This window comes from Schistocerca nitens, chromosome 2 (genome assembly GCF_023898315.1).
Source record: "Schistocerca nitens isolate TAMUIC-IGC-003100 chromosome 2, iqSchNite1.1, whole genome shotgun sequence".
NCBI classification, from domain to species: Eukaryota; Metazoa; Arthropoda; class Insecta; order Orthoptera; family Acrididae; genus Schistocerca; species Schistocerca nitens.
In genome coordinates, this window is record NC_064615.1 from 798,355,314 (window position 1) to 798,369,980 (window position 14,667).

The 14,667-nt window shown below is 43.9% G+C and overlaps 1 protein-coding gene across 2 annotated transcripts in view; it reads left to right on the forward strand.

Annotated features, from left to right (window-relative positions):
* The window catches only part of LOC126237058 (annulin), a 495,746-nt gene that overhangs the window by 363,251 nt on the left and 117,828 nt on the right, over positions 1 to 14,667 (forward strand). The window lies entirely within an intron of this gene.

The window sequence follows — 14,667 nt, forward strand, 5'->3', positions numbered from 1 at the left end:
TCGGAGACTTGATGTTTTACCATATTCCTGATATTCACGGTACACTCGTGAAATAGTTGTACGGGAAAATCCCCAGTTCGTCGGTACCTCGGAGATGCTGTGTCCCATCGCTCGTGCGCCGAATATAACACCACGTTGAAACTCACTTAAAACTAGATAACATGCCGTTGTAGCAGCAGTAACCGATGTAACAACTGCACCAGACACTTGTCTTACGTAGGCGTTACCGACCGCAGCGCCGTATTCTGCCTGTTTACGTACCTCCGTATTTGAATACGCATACCTATACCAGTTTCCTTGGCGCTTCAGTGTATATCTAGTACAGAAATCGTGCTTTTCTACCCTGGGCACGTGTCTGTACTTTTATATCCACGCAGTTGGAAATGTCGTGTGGCTAGGGCCTCCCGTCGGGTAGACCGTTCGCCTGGTGCAGGTCTTTCAATCTGACGCCACTTCGGCGACCTGCGCGTCGATTCCACGCAGTTGCATAGTCAGAATAGAAATAAGGCGTGCAGTCGGCTCTCGATAGCTCGAAATTCAAGAGACGTCGCAAAAATTACGAATACCTAAAAGTTTGATTTAAGTTTGACTGATCAAGGTGAAATAAGGAAAAACTTAGTTAAATTAAAATTTTGCTGAGTGTTTGTAGGACTTGCGCACCGAGGACTCCGTACAAACTTAATTATTTATATAGATAGTTCGTCTCACTTGGGAATCAAGAATCTCGACGATTTTTGCCTGGTACTGAAATCGGTATTGGCAAGATACCGTTCCCGGGTATTTCAGTGCTTTCGAGATCAGTTCCAATATAATGTTTCCGATTTTTTCCCTTACTTCTACTGTGAAACCTTGTTCCTTAGCACATTTCATAATTCTAAGTCAGGGGGCGGTACCCTATAGGTTTTGAGGAGTGAGTTTGTATCAAAATATGTGACATGAATGGACGCATCTTTTGATTGCATTGACTTACGACCATAAATTGTTTACACAGCCAAAGGACCGTCGGCCTTAAGCAGAAAATAACAAATAAGTTAATTCTTTACACTAATGAATTTTTTACTTATTTTAATATTTCAAACGAAAGACACTCAAATTTTCGACAATACAGGTCAAAGCTTCAAATTCAGTCATTTTCCCATGCCGAATAAATTGTCGTCAGTGCTTGCACGTGATCCTCAAATCATCTTAAAAACGAAGTTACGACTTTCTTTAAAGTTAGTGAACCATCAGTCTGTAGCGGCGAGCCCTTTATTGCCCAGATTAACAGCGAGTGACTTAGCCTCCCTCTGTATGCTCCGTTTTCAGCAGTCTTATCTTTCTCCTTCAGGATTGTCGGCAGCGAGGATAACGGAATCGCAAAATTTTTCACTACATCCTCTTTTTCCATTCCTCATTCCACGTTGTCAATAACTTCTTTCTTTTCTTTGGTAGTCAATTTTTACAACTGACTTATGTACTGCAGTACGTATCCACTGTTGAGAAAACAAAGTAGTGCCGCGAACAGTTGACTGGGGAAACAATTAGCTGAATAGTTGACAAAACAGTTCGAATTACCGGGTGTTAGATAGCCGCTGATTTCGAACTGCAAAGTTTTACGGGGCGATATGTCATGACAATCTGCTCATCTGTTCATTTTATCGAGAGTGTCAAAACTCAATGGATTTTTTTCGATTTATCAAGGTTTTTCAATGGACTTGGCTAGAATTTCGATTTGATGAAAAGTTCTATCTATCGAGCTTCGAATAATCAACAGTCGATTGCATCTTATTTCTCCAATTTTTTCCGATCGAAAATATTTTACGATCTGATAGGTCCGGCTGCACAGATAAAACTCAATACAGGTGGCTAATCCATACATACAATGAAAATGGATGTATGTATGTGTGTTTGTTCCTCATATTTTCCTAAACCACTTGACCGATTGCAAGCAAACTTAATGTAAGGCAACATTAGCCATCTATAGATCTACTTATCCATTTGCACATCATGTATATTTCTTTGTACAACTGTTCCCTACTTTCATAGGTCTTTTCAGAAATACACGGAAATGAAATATTTTCGATATTTCATAAAAATACAGTTTTTTATTTTCGTTTCTAATAGAAAATTGGCAAAATGAATACCCAGGCAATGCCGGACTTCTCATCTCGTTGATCTATATAACATAAACGGCACAAAAGTATAAAATCGGTACTGACGCGAATGGTACTGACTTCTACGCAGAGTTCCTCCCTTAGCGTAATAGACAGCTGTGGTGTCAGGATGGAGATTTTGGCCCGCAATTAATATAAAAAAATAATTACCATATCGAGGGTCGGTGACAGCATATTATTTGCAGATACTATGACGTTATCAAAAAAAGATAATATGTGATGAGAGCTGTGGAACAACAATCTCTGTTTGAATAAGCAAGCTTTCAAAATTTCACATTACGCCATGTTAAGGAAGAAGTATAAGAATTTCTTTGTAGTCTGTGGAGAAGGTTCGGACAAGTCGGATCCTATGCTGTTTTGGCGTGCCCGAACCCAGCGAGACATTGCGCACAAAGGGCTGGGAGGGGGACGCAGCTCAGAGGCGTTCTAAAACGATTCCTGGGGCAGATGGCCTGCCCTTAGACCTGACCAGCCGCCCTCTGCCGCACATTATGCACCCCCACGTGCCCGACCCGCATCCTGCTCCGGGCGAGCCAGGATACCTCCGTAAGCAGCTCGGCGCATCATCTCATTTTCCACTTGGTTTGCGGATTCTTTCCGGATGGGGGTCCTTAATTGCCGGAGAGGTGAGCTTCCCTTTCTTCTGAAGAGCTATAAAGCAATAAAAGCGTTAAACACTTTTTGTGACTGCTATCATGACTATGAAGCTTCTCCTCTACTTGTCATACTTCCTCTCCACTCTTTGATTATCTCGGTTTCACTTCAGAACGTAACAAGTTTGTACTTAACAATTTCCATATTTTGTGACATAGAACTGCCGCATACTATCACTGCTCACATTGGGTGCCCATTACGACTTACTGTGGCGACCTGGGTATCAGCTCGCTGGTTAGTCAGCTTCCTGTTTCTAACATCGAACTTCACATATTTAATTCGAAGTTTTATCAGTTTTACATTAGGTAACTAAGAACGTGAATAAAACTGGTTAGGATTACTTCACAACAATGTTCAATTTGATACGAGTATGTGTGCAAATGCTCACTTCGCAGTTCATTCCAGAGATGGTCAGTTCAATGCTCTTATCAACTACAAACTCTGCCTCTAACCCTTCAGAACGCCAAATCCTGACGAAAAGAACCTTTAGGAGTTTTCTACTTACAGCTGTTACTACAATTAAATCTCTTACTCGCGGTAGATCAGTTTCTGTGTCTGAATTCCTGTAAAATGTGTAGTTTTAACCCGTCCTGAGTTCGTGAAATACCAAGAGATCGTCTAATCTTACGTTTCCCTCTCCTAACCTAAATGATTTTGGAGCCGTTGAGAGCTACTGCGTACATCTTGTACGTGGGTCTTAACATGGACTATTTTCACTGTGATTAAAATGACTAGCACACGGCGGGTCACTTGCGTCTACGTCTGTTTGGATTAACAGCTGAGTCAAGCGAAAGTATAATTTCAGTATAGCTACTATAATTTCAGTATATCTTCACAGATTGGCAATACTACAGTTGTTAAAGAGAATGTTTTGCCGTAGATTTTACGCTTTACTGTTCACGTGGGTTGTTTCTGAGGCATTGTGTGATTTCCATACTGGTAGTTGACAGGAGTCATAAAACTGCTTTTACTTTCCCACATCACAGTGGACATTGTATTGTCTTTCGCAAGGAAAAATACGTTTACGCTACGAGAAAACCTTTAAATCACATTATTTGCTTTGTATATCTTGAATTCATGTAGCTGTAAACGTGTCAGGTACACGTTCCTTCCGAGATAGCATGTGCTTAAATTTTCTGAAGATTTCGCAACGGAGGAATCCTCTCCTTGCCTACTGACATCAGCAAACCGCAAAAAGGTCCAAAAACAATGAAGAGAAAGAAAAGATTGAGTACCAATTCCAGAACCTAGTTTGGCGACATCCGTCTCAAGGTTGACCATTTCGGGACCTCGACGTTTAATCAGTTTTCATCTGCTACGTATGACCTCACGCATGCAGTGCTTAAGTGGGTGGCTCACGGTCTCTGCTAGGCGCCTCAGTCCTTAACCACGCGGCTGCTGCGGTCTCAGGTTCGAATCCTGCCTCGGGCATGGATATGTGTGATGTCCTTAGGTTAGTTAGGTTTACGTAGTTCTAAGTTCTAGGGGACTGATGACCTCAGATGTTAAGTCCCACAGTGCTTGGATCCATTTTTTTTCTTAATCACGGTTTCTGATCATTAGGTTTTCGGTAAACTGCGCTCGAATGCGCAATTTTGTCTCATGGAGTCACTGCATGTGAAGATTTTGATAATGTCCCGTACGTAATATGGGTCAGTTAAGCTAGGTAACCGTCTTGGAGCTGTTTCAAAGAGCGGAATTTCTGCCAGCGCAGTATTTCACACTTTCCCTTCCTTTAATTTCCATACTTATAACAGAAACACGATACTACTCAGCACAACCACTCATCTCCTTCAGCAATATTTTCTAAGAAGTAAGAAGGAGACAGTCACTGTACCTCTACTACATCTCGCCAAATCTGAGGCTTACCTGACCTGAATTTAAGGAATTTAAGGCACTGTATTGATTTAATGGCCTTCTTGGGTTAGACAAGCCGACGGGTAACAGCATGAGCCGTTGTTGAAGTTGCTGTAAAAATGTAACTATGCGACACAAAAATAAGATTGGCGAAATGTTGTTTAAATAACGGACCTTACTGGGCTTGACACTTCGCTTCGGTCCGCCAACACTTTGCTCCTAATTCCAAAACTCGGGATCCGTCTTCGTAGTCGAGGATATGCCGGCACGGTGGCTCAGCTGTTTGGTCAAAGGGTTAGCAGCTGCCCTCTGTAATAAAAAAAAAAAAAAAAAAAAAAAACTGAGTCAACAGATCAACGATGAAGTTTGACAGGTGTCATGTGACGTCCGCCTCAAACATATCCAACGAACAATTACGAACAAAATGAGATCAGCAAAAAAATAAAAAAAAATAAAATAAAGACACTAACGCACGTCTCTGCGGTGGCGGTAAGTCCCGCTACAGCGGGTCGAATCTTGGGATGGAAGAAACTTTTATCGCCAATATTTTTGACGAAGAAAGGAGAAGTGCTAGTGTTATCTTCGTAATTATGATGCATTGCGCCAGTGTAATCGATTAAATTCGAACTATTCCTATTGTGGCTCACTGACTGACAAAACGCAACACTTGATGATGATACGATCTTCAGATGGGGATGTCAAGTTCGGTTCCCCCCGTGATGCTGTTCGAGAGGAATGCGTACCGGCAGCGGGTTTCACTCACTTCCTTACCTTCATCCATCACAACACAAACTCAACACTACTCTGTACAGTCACTCATCACGACGTAGACCTGATGCTTCGTAACAGGTCGGTGGAAGGCAATGGCAAACAACATCTCTCCTGCGTATGTGACATTGTGACAGAAGCTCTGTGGCATGCAATGCTGTTCTGCCACTCCTGGGAGACCGGGGAATGGCTTAGCCACGGCAGATACTGAAACAATGGTGGCAATCCGTGAAGCGGCAATATGCAGCGGTCTAGGTCCGAGGCCCAAACAGTGGATCTGTCAGAAAGTTTCACAAAAGAGCTCAGTGGGGGGAACATACAAACCCATCAGACAAAAAATTAATAAGCCGCAGGAGATATCACTCTAACAACATGTCAGCGCAGAATCTAACCTTGACAATTGCCTCGATTCAGCGAGAAATGGAGCCCACAAGTTTCTTCAGGTATGCTGCATCCTGCCGACTCTACTCATTGATGCTAGGATCCCGCTGAGCGACAAAATATCGGGAATGTTCTTTTGCCGGTAGATATAGTCGCAGACAATTTCTATGAGGTAAATGTCGGGTGACTTTTCTGACCAGTCCAGGTGCCACAAAACACCTAAGTGTTTGTCAAAAGCGGAACGTATACGTATGGCGGGAGGGCGACATCCCACCACTGTCCGGGTCGTCTCCCGACTCGTCGTCGCTGATTTGCAGGCGGTACTCGTCACTAGAGATAATTCTACTCCAGTCAATGAGATTCCAGGCCGAAGATGTTTCTGAAGATGCCGTGGATAGCGGTGCCATACCAACCTGATTGTCGTCCACCATATGGCCCGACAGCGAGGAGTGATGTTCTGTGGTACCATTTCTTTTAACACTAGGATCATTTTGATTGTTATCCGTGGCACCCTTATGGTACGATGACGATATTCTACACACCTTTTGTTGCCCTTCATTGCAAGCTATTCTAGACTTACATTTCAGCAAATAATGCCCCCATGCGCACAGCGAAAGTGTCTACTGCTTGTCTTCGTGCTTTCCAAACACTACCTTGGATAGGAAGGTCACTGGATACCCCCCCCCCCCTTCCTACCGCCCCCGAGAACGTTTGGAAGCAGCTCCGGATTTTGACAATCTAAAGGATCAACTGGACAGAATGTGGCACGATATCCCTCAGGAGGACATGCAACAAATCTGTCAATCAATCAATGCCCAGCCGAATAACTTCTTGCTTAAACTCCAGAGGTGGACCAACGGATTATTGAGCTGATTAATTTGTGAAGCTCTATCTATTGAATAAATGATCCAGTTTTTCTGAAAGTGTAATCATTTGTTTGCTTGTACATGTGCATCGCATCTACCGACTTCCGTCACATTCGTTTGATTCCTTCGTGGCGCGTCTTTAGTTTTTCCATAGAGTGTATGAATTGTAACTATTTTTGAATAAACGTATATGTTTGAAATTAGAACAGCTGAGTGTCATTGGGGAATCGCACAGGGTGTTTCTTCTCGGTGTAAATGATGTCCTTCGTCCGCGCATTCCTACAGGACAAAAACGTTCCCATACAGACCGTATACTGAAAACTGTCTGAAAGGGCGAAGCGAGATCCTTTAAAAAAGAGTATCACCTGAAAGGAGTTCTCGAGTCGTGCAGGGTCACGCGTAGGGTAAAACCGGATCGGACGGGGCGGTGGTGATCTCCATACATAATTCATCGCGTGGCGTGGCCCAGCGCCGACTGAATGGTCGCGGGGGAGGGCTCGGAGGCGGCAGCGGCAGCGGCAGCCCTCCCGAGTTTTTTTGTGCCGCGAGATTCTTTCGCCGCCCTCGCCTCACTGATTCCGCCCCGTAACAGTAGGAGGTGGTGGGCGGGGGGCCGAGTGCTCGTGGGAAACGGCTGGCGGGCTGCCCGCCTGCTCTGGTCTGGCCTGCCTCGGCCGGCCTCGTAACTCGAGCGATGCCGCCGCCGCCGCCGCCACCGCCGCCGCCGCCGCTGCTTGCTCTCCGTTAGCTGAAGCGGCGCGGCGCAGAGGGGCTGCTGGATTCTCTATCGGCCTCCGGCGGTTCGCAGTCGGCACGCAACGGTGCCTGAACGTAACTACCCACGTCCAGGACTCGTTTTGACAGCTCACCCGACTATTGGTCCTACGTGATGCTAACAACACACGTATTCTCCACTCTCAACCGTCTCTAATGACCGCGATGTCGACAGGACATTAAACCCTAATCTTCCTTTCTTTCGCAGTAAAAATGCCAGATATATGTACATACAGAGATATTATTCAGCCTCCCCTACCCATGAGTTTTATGCACCTTCAAACACCATATGCAAGCTTTTATTCCCTCGCTCGCTAACCGCAAACTATTAGACCCGCAGAAAAAATGAGTAGGACCTTTCTGTCGTAAATTTAATGTAGTCAAATTTCGTACTGGGATACGATTTCGCTAGAGGCCGTAGTTTTAGAATTATTCTAGAAAAACGTGCAATAGTGTACTTCAAAAACGTTTGTCTTGAGGCCTCTAGAGCAAATGTGTCTCAGTAGAAAATTTAACTTCATTAAATTTCCTACAAAAAGGTCTGGTTCATTTTTTTTCTGTAGGACTAACAGTTTTCACGTAGCGAGCGAGAGAATAAGAAAATTTCGCAATTGCTTTTTTAAGGTGTTATGGGCTGCATAAAACCTATCAACACGGGCCGCTCAAGCACCCTGTATGAACACGGTGTAACAAATAGTACAGCCAAACTTTTAGGAAAATTTCCTCAGACATAAAGGATGAAAATGCATTTATGTGGACAAAAAAGACCAGAAAGAACTCATTTTGTACTTCTCTTCGCAATCACATTAATCATGGGAAACACGCAGAAACAGAACGTACCAGCAGTATATGAAAGGTTTCCTTCTATGAAATGTTTAAAATAACGCCTTAGGGAGCATTTGTAAGTAGGCTGTTTAGGTTTTTATGTTGGTAACGCCACGTAGTGCTCTGTATGAAAATCGCTGGCTGTGCTGTGTGCAGTCTGTGGCTGGTTGCCATTGTTGGAATATTCGCTATTGTAGTGTTGGGCAGTTGGATGTGAACAGCGCGTAGCGTTGTGTAGTTGGAGGTAGAGATGGGTCGAACTCGTTGATTCCCGTGAACTACTTCATTCATTTCACTCTTTGCCGTGAAGCGTTCAAATGAAGTAGTTCATTCATGAAGTATGGAAGCCTGGCGAAGTTGCCCAGTTCGCCGCTCAGCCGCGGCTACGCTCGCTTCGCCTCGCTCGTACAATAAAGGTTCGTAATACTTCATAATTTTACCAACAGATGGCCAACTATGCAGTAACGTGCACGCAACGTTTTACGCTCTTACAGCGTCTCAGCTAACTTAAATAGAGTGTGGTCGAAGGGGACAAAGGAAAGATAAACAGAGAAGCCTGTCACATATAAAGAAGGTATTACATTTAATCTTGCTCGACATTTTTTCATATCAGCCAAGTGAAACATTATTTGTTGTATTCATGGACTGAAAAACTAGGGCTACCAACAAAATGCAGTCCAATTTCATGTTCCTTTTAAAATTTAATCCAAAATAGAGTGAGTATGTTTACCACTGTCACAAAGTCTATATATCTACGTTAAGTAATTATTCAGAAGTTTTCCTGTAGATTTTATTTTGTTGAGAATAATATAACCCTCCAAATTCAAAACGTAAACTGTCATCTGTAGTAATTGGTACGATTTCAGGTAAAATCCCTCTTTCAGTGTTATTAACAAAACTTTTATTTTCATGTTGGCTGTGCGTGCTCACACAGCCAGCCTCTACGTTTGTATCTGTAGTATTAATTTGTCCGAAAGCGCTGCCAACGGTAGGCTACCGGTAGACGCGAAGTATAAGTGAACTGCACAAATAGTCACGGGTAATGATGTCAGCACTGCAGGAAGCACCTGACGCTGCCTTCCCATCGCCCCTCACCTCCCCAACCCCTCGCAAACCTATAGTTTCCCACAAACGCCGCGCGATTCGTCGACAGGCAGTAGAGGGGGGACTGAAGTGAAGGGAGAATGAGTGACGTAACGCCTATGTAATAGGATGAGGGAGAGGGGAAGAGAGTGAGTGAACTTGAAGAAAGTGTGGAGTGTGTTATCTGTGAAGAGTTTGAAGTACCAGTTCATTGAAATTGAGTGGTTAGTTCACACTTCACTGGAGTGAAGCGTTCATTTGAACGACTCATTCACGAGCTCCCCATCACTAGTTGGAGGTGACCCGCCAGCAGTGGTGGATGTGGGGACGCAGATGGCAGAATTTTGAGAGCGGACGATCTGGACGTCTGTCCATCAGAAAGACTAAATTTGTAATACTGTATATCATGAACTGATATATATATATATATATATATATATATATATATATATATATATATATATATATATATATATATGATGACTTTTGAACATTATTAAGGTAAATACATTGTTTGTTCTCCATCAAAATCTTTCATTTGCTAACCATGCCTATCAGTAGTTAGTGCCTTCAGTAGTTAGAATCTTTTATTTAGCTGGCAGTATTGGCGCTCGCTGTATTGCAGTAGTTCGAGTAACAAAGATTTTTGTGAGGGAAGTGATTCATGAAAGGTATAGGTTATTGTTAGTCAGGGCCATTCTATTGTAGGGATTATTGAAAGTCAGATGGCGTTGCGCTACAAAAAATATTGTGTGTCAGTTTAGTGTTGATCAGAATAACTAAAGAGAGAAATGTCTGAGTACGTTCAGTTCTGCTCAGCTGCTTGAAAATCAAATAACGTAAGAGGTTTACCAGCACGATCATTCCTAAATTTTCTAAGGGGAAGTTTCACGTTGAATGTTTAAGCCTATTACCCATAGCTGAGGGAGGCGTAGAAGATCGACACATCAACTGACGTGGAACTTCGTGCAACTGATGAGAACCTCTGAGCCAGTGCAAGATAGTTAGCTGCAACAAGTAATATTGACTACACGAGAGCCTGGAGATTTATACAAGAGAACTTACTGCATCCAATCGGTGTGCATGACTTGTCCGGATAGTGCAGAAAGAGAAAACACGTTTTACATTTCTTTATGAGGACAACGTCAGAGAAACTATATTTGAAGTAGCTCTGCAGAATAACTGTAGAGTCTTAACAAGATTCCAAAATTCAGATGCAAATTTTCGCAGGGTTTTACGGGTAGAGAACCGTTTTACGTTGGCTGCTATCCCGGTATCAAGTAAGACGTTTCTCTTAGACTATTAACCCCGTGAAAATGTGGCCAGCAAACGCTAGACCCTGTAGATATCGTATTCAGTCTGGGCTGCGAGATCGATTTAGGTGGCGCAATGGCAAGACACCGTGCTGCTATTCGGGAGGATGGCGGTTCAAACCCCTGTCTGAACGCCCATGTCCTGCGTGGTTTACATAAATCGCTTAAGGAAAATGCCGAGATAGTTCCCTCACAGTCAGATGTCTTCCCATTCTTCTTCAATGCGAGTTTGTGCTTTATCCTATATATAGGCAAAGTGGAGAGAAATGGCCGTGGAACGTATTTGGCTTTTGGTCACATATTGCGAGAAATTTTGTACAATGGCCGATTCTCTCGAGACAGTAAATGAGACCGAAGCCGTTAAGATATAATGGGGGAAGAATACAGAGATATTGTGAGTCCCGGGCCTCGAAGAGAATCAACCATAACGTGAAACTTGAAAAGAGACAGATTCTTCCGTTGTTCCTCTGGGAGGAGCGTGTGTGAGAGTACAATTGGGTTGGCAGCCTTGGAGGAGCCAGTGCAGTATACTGTCTGAAGCCAACCACGGAAGAATAGCCAATGATTTTCGGGCTAGTGGAAGGGCCCACTCGTAGACGGGCGGTGTTAGAGTCGTCCTGATGAAGGGTGGACCTGTGTTTCGGACGCCAGCTTCGTGCAACATTGATTGTCACCCCAGCAAAACATGTTGCAGTATGCAGGTAAACTCTCTTTGGTAGCGAAACCCTGGTGCAATTGTTTCTGTTTTCTCCCTTGCTAATCGGATTTCTCTGCGTTTTTACTGTTATGACTACCGCGCTGAAATTCATTAAGAATACCGGGCGTAGCGGGTATCAGTGCAGATATTTCTGAGGATGGTGGACTGAACAACATTACATCAATATTTAGGTTATTCGCAGTCTAATAAATATAGCTATTACAAGTCTGATGTTTTTAGGTTGGGTAGTACCTCCAAGTAGGTGTGGTAAGAGCAAGCCATTAATGTTTATTTCTCCGTGGGCAGAAGCTGAGGTGTTGCAGGGTGGACTCCTGGCCGAAAAATGGTAGGTGGACGTAGTCCACTTAGTGGTGCAGTTACGACCGTGCGGAAATTATCAGGTCGTAAAGTTTGTGACGTATTTGTGGGAAGAGTGTTTGACACAGGGATAAAACAACCAACACACCGATGCGTGTACTTCTTAAGGTACCACGCGTAAAAGTGTCTGAATTTATATCCGGTACACCTGTATATGCAGTTTTTGTTGCAGCTCTGTAGTGGATGCACGGTCGCAATATTTTTTTGACAAGAGCATTTCCGTTTCGAAAATGCATATATTTACTCCTTCAGAGGATTCGTGGAGTTACATTAAGTTGGCGACCGTATTTTATGGAGTTATTTCCGCTATCCATACAGGCACAGTAGGTGCGTTGAGTAATTAACTGATCTCGGTGGAGGCAGATATATGCGTAGCGGGTAGCACTACATATTGCCTCTCTAACAGCTTCTCACACTTTTATATGCGAAAATCGACATAGCTTTCTGGCGCGTCATGTCTGTGCTGATTTTATTTTTAAAATCGCGGTCCGTAAGAACCAGATTCCGGATGGCAAGGTACTAAAGCGCCAATTCGCGTGCAGTAACGTTCTGCCAAGCCCGCGTCACCGGTAGCGTGTAATTTCAGAGAGATGTAATCTGACACCGGGCGCAGGTGTCTTCCAGAGATAAACCAGTCACGCTAAATATAGGCCGACATTGATCTGCCCTTTGTGTCCGGATCACTTAAGGTCGCGAGCAACCGTTATGAACATTAGGCAGCCCCACGTCCATTGGCGATTCTTGTGGTTTGGTTCTGTCATCTCAAACCGTTCCGAATTTATAGCTCTGTGCAAACAGAGGCACGTACTTATTTCGCAGTTTTAATGATATGCAACCTATATATTATTCACACTCTTGTGAAAAACGTGAATGTCGTATGGCATTGTTGGCTGGGTCATCCCACCGAGTGGGTTCTTCCGTGCACATTGGCCTGTTTCTTTGAGGATATGTGAGAGACGTGTCGATGTGTACCTGCGAATGTAGGTGAGACGGTGGACCACGGTACCAGCGAGTAGCCTACGTACTCCTCTCGAAAGATATCAGTGGGACTGCCAGGCCTACCGCCCGCAACTGATGGACGGATCACCAACAAAAGTGTCACATGCCCACAATTCATCAGTCACTGCGGAGAGCTGTGAAATATAAACCAGGACATTGGTGCCAAGACTGGTGATCAAAAACTTAACGCTACCACTCCTCCTGCTCTTGCTGTCCAAATATAGGAAGTGAAAATTTTAATCAGCACCAGGATTCGAACTGGCTTATGTCCGAGACGAACGCCACTGCACATGCGTCTGCCAGCGACTCTAGCTACAGAAGAGAGTCGCACTGTCGTGATATGGTTATATGCAATAATAAATACAGGAGCACTGAAGCCCATTACGGAGAAGAGAGACCTGTTGGAGCACTTCAGAAAGTTTTGGAAGAGAAGTTGTCGATGTACAAAGCTGCTATACATTCCTCTATTCTGTGAACTACTTTAAAAGACTGTGCAGACCGCAGTGATGGTGACAAATACAACGTGACCATTGGCAAATTGGGTATACCGTTTGCCGTTATGAGTGAACTGGAAGTTGAATTAGTTAATTCCATAATACAAACACAGGAAATAGTGTTCGGCCTTAACGATAACCGGCAACGGCCTTGCCGCAGTAGATACACCGGTTCCCGTAAGATCACTGAAGTTAAGCGCTGTCGGGCGTGACCGGCACTTGGATGGGTGACCTCCGGGCCGCCATGCGCTGTTGCCATTTTTCGGGGTGCACTCAGCCTCGTGATGCCAATTGAGGAGCTATCCGACCGAACAGTAGCGGCTTCGGTCAAAGGAAACCATCGTAACGACCGGGAGAGCGGTGTGATGGTCACACGCCCCTCATATCCGCATCCTCAGCTGAGGACGACACGGCGGTTGGATGGTCCCGATGGGCCACTTGTGACCTGAAGACGGAGTGCTGAGTGCTTGACGTTAACCCCATAGTCCACTAATCATTGTAGCAGAGTGAAATCAGTGTGTAAGGGAAAACAGAAGTCAAAGAACAAAAGAAACGGTGCCCACTTGTAAACACAGCTACAGTTGTGAAAAAAATAGAAGCCTTGGATTCAGAGGTGTTTTCTTCTGCGATGGTTTCATGAAAATCGCCAGGCCATCGACTCAACTGATTGTATGGTCGTGGAGGCATGTACCATTTATGCAACTAAATGAAGACAGTTTGTTTATTGCAATAAACAAACTGCCTTCATTTAGTTGCGTAGACGGTACATACCTCCACAAATTTAGAGCAACTAAGGAAAAGACGGAAAACAGATAAAAATGGTGATTGTATGGTATTTATGTGTAATATTTTTGCAACTATTAGTGACGCCGATGCTGAAAATGAATGAACAGTGCGTTAAGTGAACGTAACAATGAAAAAGAAAATTGTCACAGAATTAAACACATTATCAAATGGTTCAAATGGCTCTGAGCACTATGGGACTTAACATCTATGGTCATCAGTCCCCCAGAACTTAGAACTACTTAAACCTAACTAACCTAAGGACAGCACACAACACCCAGCCATCACGAGGCAGAGAAAATCCCTGACCCCGCCGGGAATCGAACCCGGGAACCCGGGCGTGGGAAGCGAGAACGCTACCGCACGACCACGAGATGCGGGCAACACATTATCACGAAGTTAAGTATACAGTGTCACCGTATTAGCTATGCTAACAAAGTTAAGTAGCATGTCCACTTTGTTTACTACATTTCATAACTTCAGCTGCTGTTCATTTCTTAAATGTTCTTTATTATTGGTTAGCAGAGAAATGCATTCGTCTCTTACATGTAAAATATAAAATTTCTAGACTGAATATTTGTTTTCCTACTTTATTCACAAGACTTGATATCTCGAAGTTAGGTAGTTTACCCTAAATTTTAA